The 13,323-nt window shown below is 35.6% G+C and overlaps 2 long non-coding RNA genes across 3 annotated transcripts in view; both read left to right on the forward strand.

The window, feature by feature from the left end:
* Positions 1 to 7,643, forward strand: part of LOC141585261 (uncharacterized) — a 99,029-nt gene extending 91,386 nt beyond the window's left edge. For both annotated transcript variants that reach the window (XR_012518659.1, XR_012518658.1), the window contains exon 6: positions 4,125 to 7,643. This is a non-coding gene — a long non-coding RNA (uncharacterized LOC141585261). The remainder of the gene's footprint in view (positions 1 to 4,124) is intronic.
* Positions 7,644 to 7,768: 125 nt separating this feature from the next.
* Positions 7,769 to 13,323, forward strand: part of LOC141585262 (uncharacterized) — a 172,741-nt gene continuing 167,186 nt past the window's right edge. The window contains exons 1-2 of the long non-coding RNA XR_012518660.1: positions 7,769 to 8,276; positions 10,096 to 10,291. This is a non-coding gene — a long non-coding RNA (uncharacterized LOC141585262). The remainder of the gene's footprint in view (positions 8,277 to 10,095; positions 10,292 to 13,323) is intronic.

Genomic DNA, 13,323 nt, shown 5'->3' on the forward strand with positions numbered 1-13,323 from the left:
TCTCTGCTGATTTTCCCCAAATTATAAAGCAGGCTTTCAGACATTTTCAGGACATTGATACAATGCCCCCTAAAGGTGTTTCCTATGGTTTTGATTTGCAGCTGCTTCATAGACTTCTGAGGGCTATGTCCCATTTCCCCAGGGAGAGTATCTCCTCATCTTGCAGTTGGAGAGATGTTACTTACTATATTTAGAGTTAAAAACAGTAAAACAGAAGTTTGTCTTTAAAAGAAAGCATTCACAGCTCATTTTAATGCTTGGCCTTTCAAGACAAGAAACTAAATAAAACATTTTTCTATAACCACTGAATTTCCACATTGGTAAAGTCTTTTCCGTACCTTTCATAATAATTAATTAGCAAGAATGAAGTTATGATTCAGAAGCCCATCTGATGAAAGTGAATTGAGGTTGGATTTTTTTTTTTTTAATGCAGCTCTCAAACAGCTAACCAGTAATAGTCTCACATGTCTTCTCAGTCTGAGAGTCCTCAAAAGCCTGTGCTTACTTAATGACATTTGTTAATCTCTGAGTAGACCGAACATACATGCATAATTATAGAGGTTTGGGAATAAAATAAGACAGGTGTTTGTAGCAGTTTACAAAGTGCATTTATATACACTTATCATTGATGTCATCACATTCTTTGCAACAGCAATCGGGGGAGATTTCATTACTGCTATAGTATAGAGAAGGAAACAATGTCTGAGTGAGGAAATTATTTGCTGAAAATTACACAGTTATTCAAGAGATATCCTTGAGACTTAAACCCAAATCTTCTGACAGGAAAAGCTGCCTTTTTACCATTACGCTACCCTGCCTCTTTTACAGGAGTCACGATCAGATTACAAAGTAGGGCTCCGAAGACTCTTTACTTTTAGACCTCTTCAAATGGGATTGACATATGAAAATGGATTAAATTATGTTGAATTTACTTCTCTATCTTCAGATGACTTTCATATTATCTCCCATTGAGATCTCTCTTCTGAGCTACAGAAACACATACTCAATTGCCCACTTAATATCTTCCTGTGTATGTCTGAAAGACATCTCAAAATTAATATATCCCAAATTATCAACCCCCTTCCAATCCCACCAAATCTGAGTGTGTCCTTTCTCAGTGAATATCACATCATGTACTCTGCTATGAACTCTAGTAACAAGGAGGAAACACTGATATCTCCTTCTCCCTCCTTCTCTTCTTCCCTCACCATAGCCAACATATCATGAAAATCCTGACAATTTTAACTCCTAACTTTTTTTCAAGTCTGTACATCTCCATTTCAATCATCCTAAACCAGATGATTATCATCACAGCTTGGACTCCTGCCACAGCTTTATGTTTGGAACTCCTACACCCATTCTGGCCTTTCTCCAAGACATTTTCCACTCTGTGGATGGAAGGTTTTTTTTTTTTTTTTTTTTTTTTTTTTTAAGTGCAGATTTGATTCTGCTTAAAAACACTCCATTGGCTTTTCATTACTCTTTGGATATATCCAAGATCAGATCCTTAACATGGCTTATAAAACCTTGAATTGTTTGGCACCTGCCTAATTTTTCAACATCATTTCATATCAATTCAAAACAAATTCACAATTCCCAGGCTACCTCCCACAATGGTAACTACCCATCACCCTCCTGGCTTTCTTTTTAACCTTGAGCAGGTTAGTTTCCTTTGCACTTCAAGATTTTAGCAAACCCTGCACTTCTGCTTGGCATGTTCTCGTTTTCCACTAACTTTTACCTGTTTAATTTCTATTATTTTTTCTTGGATTCCAGTATAATTGTCCCTTCTTCAAGGGACTTTCCCCTGGCCTTACAAATGTGGTCATATCCTCCCTCTAATAGGTCTGTAGACCTAAACCTTGTACCTACCACTCACACTTGTAGTTATCATTCACTTCCAGGGGTCATTTAATGTCTCTCTGCACCTCTCAAGTGTGATTTCCATGAAGGTTGAAATGTTATTTCTCTTGCTTGGCTCACCTTTGTGCCTCCTCTCCATCTACTATCACCCCTGACCAAACACCTATCACATTTGGTGAAAGGATGAGTATAAAAATACCATTTTCCCCGGGCCTTTTTCATTTAGCTGGGGAAAGTTATGTTCCAGTGCAGGAAGAGAGGACTCCTGTTGTTGGGCCAGGTTCAGTAAAATGTTTATCCCAAATAGCAAATATAAAACAGTAGAGAGAGTGAAGTGCAATCCTGTAGGAAGCAAAGTCAAAAGTCAGAAGACTGGTGAGCAGATATTAACAAATGATGACAAGATGAGGTTATAAACTGGGCTGAGATTCAAAACCAGGAAGTCTGGTGATGAGATGAAAAAATCTCATTATCATTAGGCTTGATCAACCCCCTTTGTTCCTTTTTGAGGTTTTTTTGTTGTTGTTTTGTTGTTTTGTTTTGTTTTGTTTTGTTTTTTTGGTAATAGCTCTATAGTTTTTGCTTTGGAGAACTAACCGTTCTACATTTCAGGCTGTCTTGGAAATGTAATAGACCAAAAACAGCCAGGCTCTTCCTAGTTTAAGGCCAAACTGTCTCTCTTAAATTTTTAATCGTGAGTGAGATGACTCAACTACGAAACATGTTTGGAATATGCCTTGAAGTCATGGAGCATTAATTCTGCTTACCTAGATACTAGAGTGCCTTGGTTCTTGTTCTTTCTGAGATAAGCTATTTAGGTTTCCCTTGATTTCCATATTCTTCCAATAAATGCTTTTACCTGTTTATTTAATCTATTATCTATCTATCTATCTATCTATCTATCTATCTATCTATCTACCTACCTACTTACCTACCTATCTGTCAATCAACTGTCTAGGCTTGCGATAGTTAATGCTAGTTTCTACGCTTATAGTAATGTGCACATTAAAGTCACTGTAGGATTTAGTCTGTGAATGAATTGCAGGAAATTGATGCACATTTTTGATTAACAACCCAGTTCAAAACAACTGAAAGAGATAAGCTGGGATGAAAACTATAAATGACATATGAAAAATTAGCACAATTTGAGAGATAAAACACATGCAAAATATGCCTTCTGTGGGAGACAATTTTCTTTCATTAAAAAACTGTAACAAATTAAATTTTTCTGGCAAGTAGACACATTTTATTTTTATATGTATTTTAAATGGAATTATAATGGATGATATATTCAAGAAGATTGACAAAACTGCTTTGACAGCTCAAAGGAATAAAAGTTTAAAGGGCAAAATCAGCCCCCATTATGATATTCATTGGTACAGAAAGAGAAGAAGGTCTGGCAGGGGGTTCTCTCAAGCTGAGACAGTGCCCCCTGACCATGTGGAAAATTGAATTCCTTTTTGTTTTAAATTCTCTTTTCAACTTAAGGATGAAACTTCCAAATACTTCCATTTAGATATCAATCATTCCCAGGTTTTGAAAAAGAAAAAAAGCCATCTGTGTACTCACTTGTTTTATTTTAGTTTCTGCTCTCAACGTCATTCTGATTTCAGGAGCTCCCCTATAGAAGTTAGAGTCTGGAGAACAAAGTGATGCTCTTATGCTAGCTGATGATCCATATTCATAGGCATTTAAGTAATAGCACAACAGAAATTACTATTTAAATGAATGGTACCCTGTCTTAAAGACAAAGGCCTCCAGTGACTTCTAGATGAATTCAATATACCTTAATTACTGTGCACTAGAAAAAGGTTATTGTTGATGTTATGCAGCAAATGCTCTCAGAATTTCTGCCCCTTGAAAATCTTCTACATTTAAGGTTCTGGTTGTTAGTTATTTGCCTAAAATTAATTAAAGAGTGACAGTATTTACATGATTATTTAATTTTGAAAGTTATTCATTCATTAATTCTGCAAGCAGTATTGGGAAACGCACTCTATATCGGGCATTGTACTAGACACTGTAGTTACGAAGATTAGTCAGATGAAGTCTATGTCATCAAGTAAGTCAAAGTTTAATTTGGTAGAAAGAAATATACATGATGTATTCAATATGATACATTTGGCTGCAAGAAACAGAAAATTGGATTCAACTTCATGCATAGTAAAAGAAAATTCAACAGATCAAACGTGAGAGCAGTGCATCAGATTGCTTTTTATCATTTCTTTCTGTCATACTTAATATGCTGTCTTTTTTCATAGACTTGTGAGTTCCATAGCATCAGGATGACTGAAGCACCTCCATGCATACCATCCTCACACAATAGTCTTCAAAAGCCGGAAGAGAGAAGGAGAATCGTGGATAATCACTTCCTTAAGTTTTTTAATTTAATTATTTTAAAGTAAGAAAAACTGCCCAGACATCTTCTGACAGGCCTACTTTGTTTTTCTTTAGTCAGAATTGTGCTGGATAACCATTTCTAAACCAATTACTAGCAAGGGGAATGGAAATACAGACTTGTGTTTTGGTAATCAAAATTTACCCTCTGGTGTTGGAAAGAGGCCCAACATCAATTGAAATGCATGACTACATGATTCTTGAACAAATGCAAATAAAGAAGAAAGTATGGATTGGATTTGTGTAGCTAACTGGAAGTCTACTACATGTAGAAAATTGTAATTCGACATGAGTAGTGCTATAAAAGATAAATGTACAAGATCTATAAAATTTTGTAAAATAATTTGAGAATGAAAAATCTTTTTTATTTCTAAGTTGATTAGTTATGACTATAAGTGCAAGAATAATTTACAGAGGGCTGGAAAAAAAATCTAAAATCCTGGCCAATTCTTGTCAAAGCATAATTTCTTCATTAATAAACACCTCTTTTCCGGTAGAATGAAAAAAAATTAGGGAAAGAGAAAAGAGGAAACAGAGTTTCTTGCTCTGTTCTATCTCTGAATCCATATCAATTGTTAATGTCATGTAACAATGTCTAAAATCTGGTTGAAAATTCTCATGAGCGTATTATGAAACTTAAATGAGATAACTGTATAAATGCAAGTTGTGAATTTTAAGTTCCCATACAAATATAATATGAATTCATGCATGTATATATCACACCTGTCTCTCTGCCCATACATCTTTTTTTCTCATCAACACATTCAGTCAATGCTACATCTATTTTTGCAATGTCCTCTTGTTAACTAATGCTGTGTACTAAATTAATAGTGCTACTTACAGCCAATTTCATCATAATTTACAGAAAATCAAAAATATCAAGAGAATACAAAATCAAAGTGACTTTTTGGCCAGATATGACAACGACATCTAAATTGCATGTTAACACCTCTGTGTTTCACAGACAAAAATGTGAATCTCTGCTGTATTATGGTGCTTTAAAAAGGAAATAAGAAGGCACTTTTCAGGTAATTATGTACTTGTCTTTGTCTTCCTGGTACAATCTTAAAGTCTGGGGATTTTTTCTTTTTTCCGAACAGGTACTAACTTTCCTGTTCATACAATAAATGCTAGTCAAGGAAATTCTTGTGGAGAGACATGAGGCCATATGTTATGCTTTCAATCATCTAAGTCCTCAAAATACCTTTTATTTACATTTCTTTTTTGCTAAGGAGCCAAAATTGCCTAGAGATGGTCTTATCCCTCCAATATAATCTGATAAGCATTATTAAAGAGACCAATAATTTACACATAGGAACTGGCTGCCTACAATAACTGTATAAAAACAACATCACAAAATTATCCACAACTTTTTAACTATAAAATCATGTTCTTACTAGAAAAGTTTTCTTTCTTAAAGTCTTAGGCATGGTAGCTTTTCTTGGGGATGTCTAAAAAATGGTACAGAAAAAAAAAAAAAAGAAGCAGCTGAATTTGGAGGATATACAGTTTCCATGCCCATGTATTATCCTAGATATTAGATTAATGTTTCAAAAGTACCTAATCTTATTGAATAAAATCCAGATATTTTCAGTTGTGTTGTAGCCCTTGAAGATTACAGGGAAATGAGTTCCTCTTCTTAGTCATCCCAGGCAGCTGTGAACTTGGAAGTGAGAAATAATTTTCTTGAGGAAACAAAGCAATCTTAGGTATCAGAGAACAGACATATAAATCTCTGCTAAAGCCATAGGATTGGATGCATGAACACATTCAAAGACTGTATGAATTAAAAGATTTTGTGGTGATGGGATGCTCATTCTTAGAAGTTCATAAAATTGAGACCACAGAGACAAACCGTGGCAATCTTCATCCCAAAACTTAGACAAGTAGAACGCTGGCGGGAAAATTAACCATCAGATGGATGTGGTAGATTATCAGATTTTGTTGCCATCTTACATTTGAATCATTCAATTATATTGCTGTGATATTTCTAGTTATGTACCATTATTGGACTTCTGACTTTATCAATCAATCAGCAACTCAATCCCAAGGCAATGACCCAAGATATAATCTTACTTTTTACAGTGGCAGCTATACCAAAGCAAATACTAACTTGGGAGGACTTGACTATGTGGTCATGTCTTTTCTAGGCCTCAACCCACTGGACATTGCTTTCATGCAGGCTTTGAATTTCTATAGGATATTATGCATTGTCTTCTGAAATTGAAACCTTACTTAAACCCACTTTCATTTTACATACCTGCAGCTCTGCTGTGTATTTTTTTTTTTACTTTTTTAGACCTAAAATGCCAATTTTTCTACTTCTGTATTTTCTCCCTACAGAAAATCTTACCTTCTGTCAATCCTGGTTGCACACCAGAATGAAATCTGGACAATTACAATATCCACTGAAATCAAGACAGCTTTCATTCCGTTATTCATTTTGTACTCCATAATATGTCATTTTCTAGTGAAAATGTATTTGTAACTGATTTTTTCTTCCTGATTGTCTCAGTGACTCTAAAGGAGCCCCACTTAAGTTATCAGGGCACTTAGCTTTCTTACTAGATTACAGTCTACTGAATGTTCTTACATAGCATTATATGCGTAGAGGTATAGATGTAATCAACATATTTTACCAAGTACTTAAAAAGTTAGATGTCTTTCAGTTTTCAGTAATATACTCAAATAGGCTTATGTCAAGAAGGAATTTAGGGGTTCATGTTTTTTGTTTTTTGTTTTTTTAAAAAAGGTATGTTGTCTTCAGACTCAGCTGTATGCAGATACTTAGGTAATATTGTTAAAAATCTTTCTGATTCCTTCTCTGCACCTGGATTTCCATTTTTTCCCCTCCACTCATAGGCAGTCTAGTTCCATTGGTAATCCCCAGTATCTCCAGGCATGCATATTCTTAGCTTTAAGAGCAGAAAATTTCATCTTTCTGTAGAGCTTCAACAAAAGTACCATGGTAAAGACTCATTGACTATGAATGGCCAAGTCAGATTCACAAACTCACACCTAGAACTTGGTATAGATTTAGCCCCAGAATAATCATGGGATCAGAAAGTGGAGGATGGATGGAGTCTCAAGAGAATGGAGATTCTGTTACAAAACAGGATGAATAGAGGCTAGGAAGTGCATAAGCAGATTTTCTTTTTTCCTGTTCAGGCTGCCTTTCTTTTCTTTTTCTTTTTGTGGTATACTTTAAGTACTGGTGTACATGTGCAGATCATGCAGGTTTGTTACATAGTATACACGTGCTACAGTTGTGGTTTGCTGCATCGATCACTCCATCATCTACATTAGGTATTTTTCCTAATGCTATCCCTCCCCAAACCCCTCACCCCCTGCTATTCCTCTCCTAGTCCCGCAGCCCACGGGCCTCGGTGTGTGATGTTTCCTATAATTGGAGTGATAAAGAAATGGCGTCTAGTATGCTGGCGTAAATCATAAGTAAATCTGCTTATGATTTATGCCAGCATACTAGACGCCATTTCTTTATCACTGCCAATTATCCCAGCCACTCTCGTGGTGAGCAGTTGCTTGCAAACTTCAATCAGCTTTGTGAAAGTGCTACTAAGAGAGCCTCAACTTAGATCCATATCCCACAATCTTAGTCCCTGCCTTGGGGCTTCTCTGACTCCATGGTACCAGGTACCCAGAGGAAGCTATCCAGCATTCAAGTATGTGCAAGCTGGAGAAGAAAAGCAGTTAACCCCTTTGTGTTACACTTGATTAACAGGGACATGAGCTAGTGGATTAAATACCTCTGCCTTTTGTCCACAAGGAACCTGCTAGATTGAGTATTAGTCACCCTTAGCACTGAATTATTGTGTTGGTTTTCCTTCCTCTCTCTTTCCTGATACCTGAATCATTCTCTCCATATTGTATTGATATGCAAGCATCTACCTTAGTATCCCCCTGGAAAACCCAAGCTATGACAACAAGTACCAGAATTGGTCAAGAAAGGAGAGCTTCCATATGGATTTTGCAGCTGGATCACTCATGAGCATATGGTGAGTGTGGTAGGAATTAGTGAAGGAATTACTTTGGCCTTTGCTAGGGCAGTGGTCACTAAGACTTTCCTGGGTGGATTAGGAAGAGACACATGTGAAAGGATCAGCAATGAGTTCTGAAGTAGGCAAGATGCTTAAATAGTGTGGAAACAATCACAGTTGTAAAAATTGAGTAATGGTTTTGTAAATCTTGAAAAAAAAATTAAAAGATAGTCTAAGACAATAACAATTTCAATAAATGTCTCTGTTAGAAAAAAGTATCCACCCATGTATATATAACATTGGTTTCCCCTGTTGCTTTGCTTGTTTGTATTTATTGTAAAATATATTATATACATAGAAAATTGCCTAAAACATACACATACAGTTGTGACAATAGCTAAATAATGAATGACAATAGCAACACTTCCTAAGTAAAGAAACAAAAGACTACGAGCTCCTTAAAAGCCCTTCTACTATGCTCATCATGTGGTACTTACATCTTATCTCCTTTAATAACCCACTCTCCCAACTATAAGTAAACTTGCCCTGCCTTTTATGGAAATTATTTCCTTTCTTTTATTTTTAATTTTACTAGTCATTATAGTTCCCTAAACAAATAAACTTTAATTATGTTTGTTCTTCAACTCCATTCTGTTTAGCAACATAATGTTCCAGAAATTTATCCAGGGCTTGTTGATATTCTTCCAGCAGACCTATAGGAGTTGTCAATTATTGGCATGTTTTGTTTGTTCCAAGCCAATATCATACCAGTGATTAAATATTTGTAATGTAGATTCCTGGACTCATCCATATAGTTTTGTGTAGCTGTAGCTCACCTCTTTTTGTTGCTATTTACTGTTCCATTCTACAAACACAGCGCAATTTATATGTTCCCTGTATTGTGATGGACATTTTGGTATTCTTGTTTGGAGGCATCATGCATAAGGCTGCTACAGACCTTCTTGTCCTTGTATTCCGGCACAAATGGATAGGAATTTCTCTAGGGTATATATCTAGTACTGCCTTAGGGTTTACATATCTTCCACTCTAACGGGTCATGTTAAATCATTTTCAAAATGTGGTTTACATCCCCACCAACAACACATGAGAGTTCTTAGTTCCATGTAATCACAAACCTATGGCATTGTAAGGCAGTGTGTTTTTGTTGATCCAGTAGAGTATATATTGATAATCACATCACAATTTTAGTATTTATCTTCCAAGTTGCCAGTGAGTGAGCAGCTTTTAATTTGTTTACTGGCCATTGGCTTTCTTTTTTCACAATAGCCCATTTAATTCTTTTGTACATTTTTAAAATTAAGCAGTCTGTAGTTTTCTTAATTACTTGGAGGACTTCCTCATTTTTGAGTTCCAAATACATTCTCCCACAATGTGGCATGTCTTTTTATTCTTGACTTTGGTTAACTTTTTGCTGAAATACTTCATGCCAGAGCTAGCATCAGTGACTGTATGCATTAATTTTTTTCCTCACTTACAATGCAAATACATTATTCTTATTTTGAAAGAGTTGCACACCTAAGGGTCAGCTTACCTGCAGGATGAATAATGAGTCCTCAGCTTAATAGTGTTCATATACACTGAATAATGGGCTTAGTGAGGAAAATAGATTTAAACAACCTTTAGTCCATATTCTATGATTTAATTTCACATTGCTTCTCTGAGAAGGGCTGAATATGCAATTACTTATGAAATGCTGTGCATGTGTGTGTGTGTGGGTTTATGTTACTGATTTACCCTTGGAGGACAGAAATAATCCCTTGTGCCTAAAAACATGTGTGCTTCATTATTTGGTCTTATTTTTTCTGTTTCCTAAAAGGAAATAACGGCATCCTCTGGAGCTGAAAATGAAAAACTGAGTAGCTGGTGGAAGAAGCGGGATGGGCTTGGAACTTACAAGCTATGTTTCTGGATGCATCACATCATTTGCAAGAGAGAGGTTTTGGTGTCCCTGTGGGTATATTAGCACTCTTTAACTCCATTCCTCTATAGCTACTCAAGTGAGTGACAAGTAGGTATGTTGAGACCACATGTGACATATAAATTACAAGTTTTCTGCCCCTCTAAAACCTTATTCAGTATCAACCTTGCACCAATACACTGTGGTATAATAGCTGGTAATTTATTAGTGTAATTTGAAGAAAGCAATTCTGCTTTGTGATTATGGTAGTAAATAAAAGATTCAAATCCTTACTGACCCACCATGAAATTCAGCTTTACTTTTTTCTTTTTCCCTTGATGTTGTTTATGGAAGGAAGGAAGCAGTGTCCAAGAAAGGTGACAGATGTAAAGAAATGCAAGTGATTGCAAAGGGCAAAGACAGTGGCAACACAAATAAAAGAAATTATCAAAAGGAAATAAATATAAGTTTAAACTCTGGAATGCTTTTATTTCACTTTTGAGGACAAGGGCTTTGGAAAATGAAGTTATGTCATATAGTTTGGCAGTATAACGGATAGGACAAATGATAGACTGATGAAAGCCTAGAAGGAAGACTTGGAAGGAAATTACTTTATGATTTCATGATTAAGATACTTTGAAGAAGTATTCACTTTTGTTGATAGACGAGATATATTGGTGTGAGCCAGGGGATTCACTGGAGGCTCTCTCTCTCAGTAAAATATCTGCCCTGCAGACTGCAACAGCAGCCACAATTGGGCAGCAGTTAATTATACTTTTCCTTGGGAATTTAAAAATCGATATCCTTCCAATTATTCTTTTAGGCTAGAACCTTTGTGGATATGGAAGGGTATGCAAATACTGAGCCTGCCAACTGGATCCCATCAAAGTTTCCATTAGCCAAAGGTCTGGATTCAAGTTCAGATCAATTTATAGATCAAGTGAGATGAATGTAAATCTTTACCCACAGATGATAGCACCATCTGAAGTGGAAACTAGGGGTACCTACAACTTAACAAGTGTGTTAGGCTCAGGAGCTGAATAATTTTGACTTTGGTGAAAATAGTCAGAATTCCGTCTTACTAACGCTACATTTTGCTTCTCTGTAAGAATTCAGAATAAGCGATAATAATAATAGTGATTTTGTTCCAATGATATTCCTGCCAAGATCAATCTTTGGTTTAACTTAGTTAACTGTATAGTAAAACAATACCCTGCATAAAGGTTTGTTCACTGAATATTTGTTTCAGCAAGTATTAACATAATATAATTTGCATCTATCCAGAATTGTTTTTATTTTATCATGAGATTTAGCATACTACCTTACTTTTTTTCATAATAACCGTGTGAAGAAGACAATTATTACAAATGAGGAAACTGAAGCAGAGCCATGAAGTAATTTTCCTCATGCTACACAGGTAGTAAATGGCAGAACTGTGACTAGAAGGCAGAATTCTTACTCTCTAAGCCAGTGTAATGTCTTTACTAACTTTTCCACAGAACATGAGGTTAGTAATGATAAGCAGTAGCTAATAGGCTAATATGGCCATGTTAAAGATGGATTATCAAGTACATAATATTTATCTGTGCCTAATAAATACTCAGTACAGTCATCCATTGGTATTTATAGAGTTTGGTTCAAAAATCCCTATTGATATTAAAATCCTCAGATGCTCAAGTTCCTGATATAAAAATGGCACAGCACAGTATTTACAAATAACCTATACATAGTCTCCCCTTTACTTTAAATAATCTCTAGACTATTTATAGTGTCTAATGCAGTGTGAATGCTGTGTAATCAGATGACATACTTTTATGTTTTTAAATTATATTTTTATTGTCATACTGTCATTTTTTTAATGTTTTATTTCAAACATTTTTGATCCATGGTTGGTTAACTTCTCAGATGCAAAACCTACAGAAACAGAGAGAATTGTCTTCTCATGTGATACTCTGCTGTTTACATCTGGGACCTCTCTTCAGTTTCCAGTTTGGTCCCTAATCCCCGACTTCCCAATTCTGCCTTCCATTCTGCCAGCCACTCACACTCAAATAGCAGTCAAACTTAACTCTCCCTGAAGTTTATGTAATAAAATTTCTTCAAGGAGTATTTGCATTTAACAGAAACCTAAGAGATCCTTCAAGACATTAATGTCCTGTGAGTTTGTCAGAGGAACTTGTCAAGCACCACTCACATCACAAAATTTATGAAGAGAAACCATGGAACAGTATTTTACTATTTCACATCTATGAATCAGGTGAAAAGAAGGAACTGATAGCTCTTTCTTCCTCCTCTTCAATTTAATGTATATGTTTGTAGACTGATGGAAACGAAAGCCATGAGATTTGGAGATGGAGTCCAACCTCTGCCTTTCCCTAAGCTGGGTGACCATTTTCACTTTTATTTTCTTGTGTAAAAAAGGTTGCCTTAGTGCCTACTCTGCACAGTTGTTGTGAATGCCAAAAAGAATCCCACACGAACATATTGGAAGAGTACCATGTTTCCTTTTCCTTTGCAATTAATGTCCTTGTTTGACCTATCCAGAAGTATACCTTTTAGGTGACATTTAATGGAATATTTCTGTATCTGACAGAAAGAAGTGTCAATACTTCAGCAACACTAGTCCTGAATGATATTTAATGTCAGGTACTGTGAGCTAGGAATGAATGGTACCAATTGTTTTACATGTAACATTTAGTCTTCTGAACACCCTGTAATGCCTGCCTTCTAGAGAAGGAGGCAAGTCTGGAGTGTTAAATAATTTTCTCTTTGTCACTCAGCCCAGAACTGGGTCTTGAACTCAGATTGTCTTACTCTAAAGCCCAGAACTTGTTAATCTTAGAACCGTACTAGTGGACAGTTAGAAAAGGAGCATTTCTGTATATTTTCTGTGTTTTATGATAGTGAAATGAAATATCATCTCTATTTATCTCACGATCATAGACAAGACTTAACGGTGGCTATTCGTTGCAAAATCTGTATCATATTACCTATCCACAAACATGAAAAACATTGTCCACAACTGATGTTTGCAATTTCATTTGAGATTAATTGGATGACATTTCCTAATGTAAATTAACATTAGAGGAAGTTGTTAGGGCTTTGAATTTAAACACACAAATCCAGTTATTTTGATTTCAAGAATTA

Source organism: Saimiri boliviensis, chromosome 8 (assembly GCF_048565385.1).
Source record: "Saimiri boliviensis isolate mSaiBol1 chromosome 8, mSaiBol1.pri, whole genome shotgun sequence".
NCBI lineage: Eukaryota > Metazoa > Chordata > Mammalia > Primates > Cebidae > Saimiri > Saimiri boliviensis.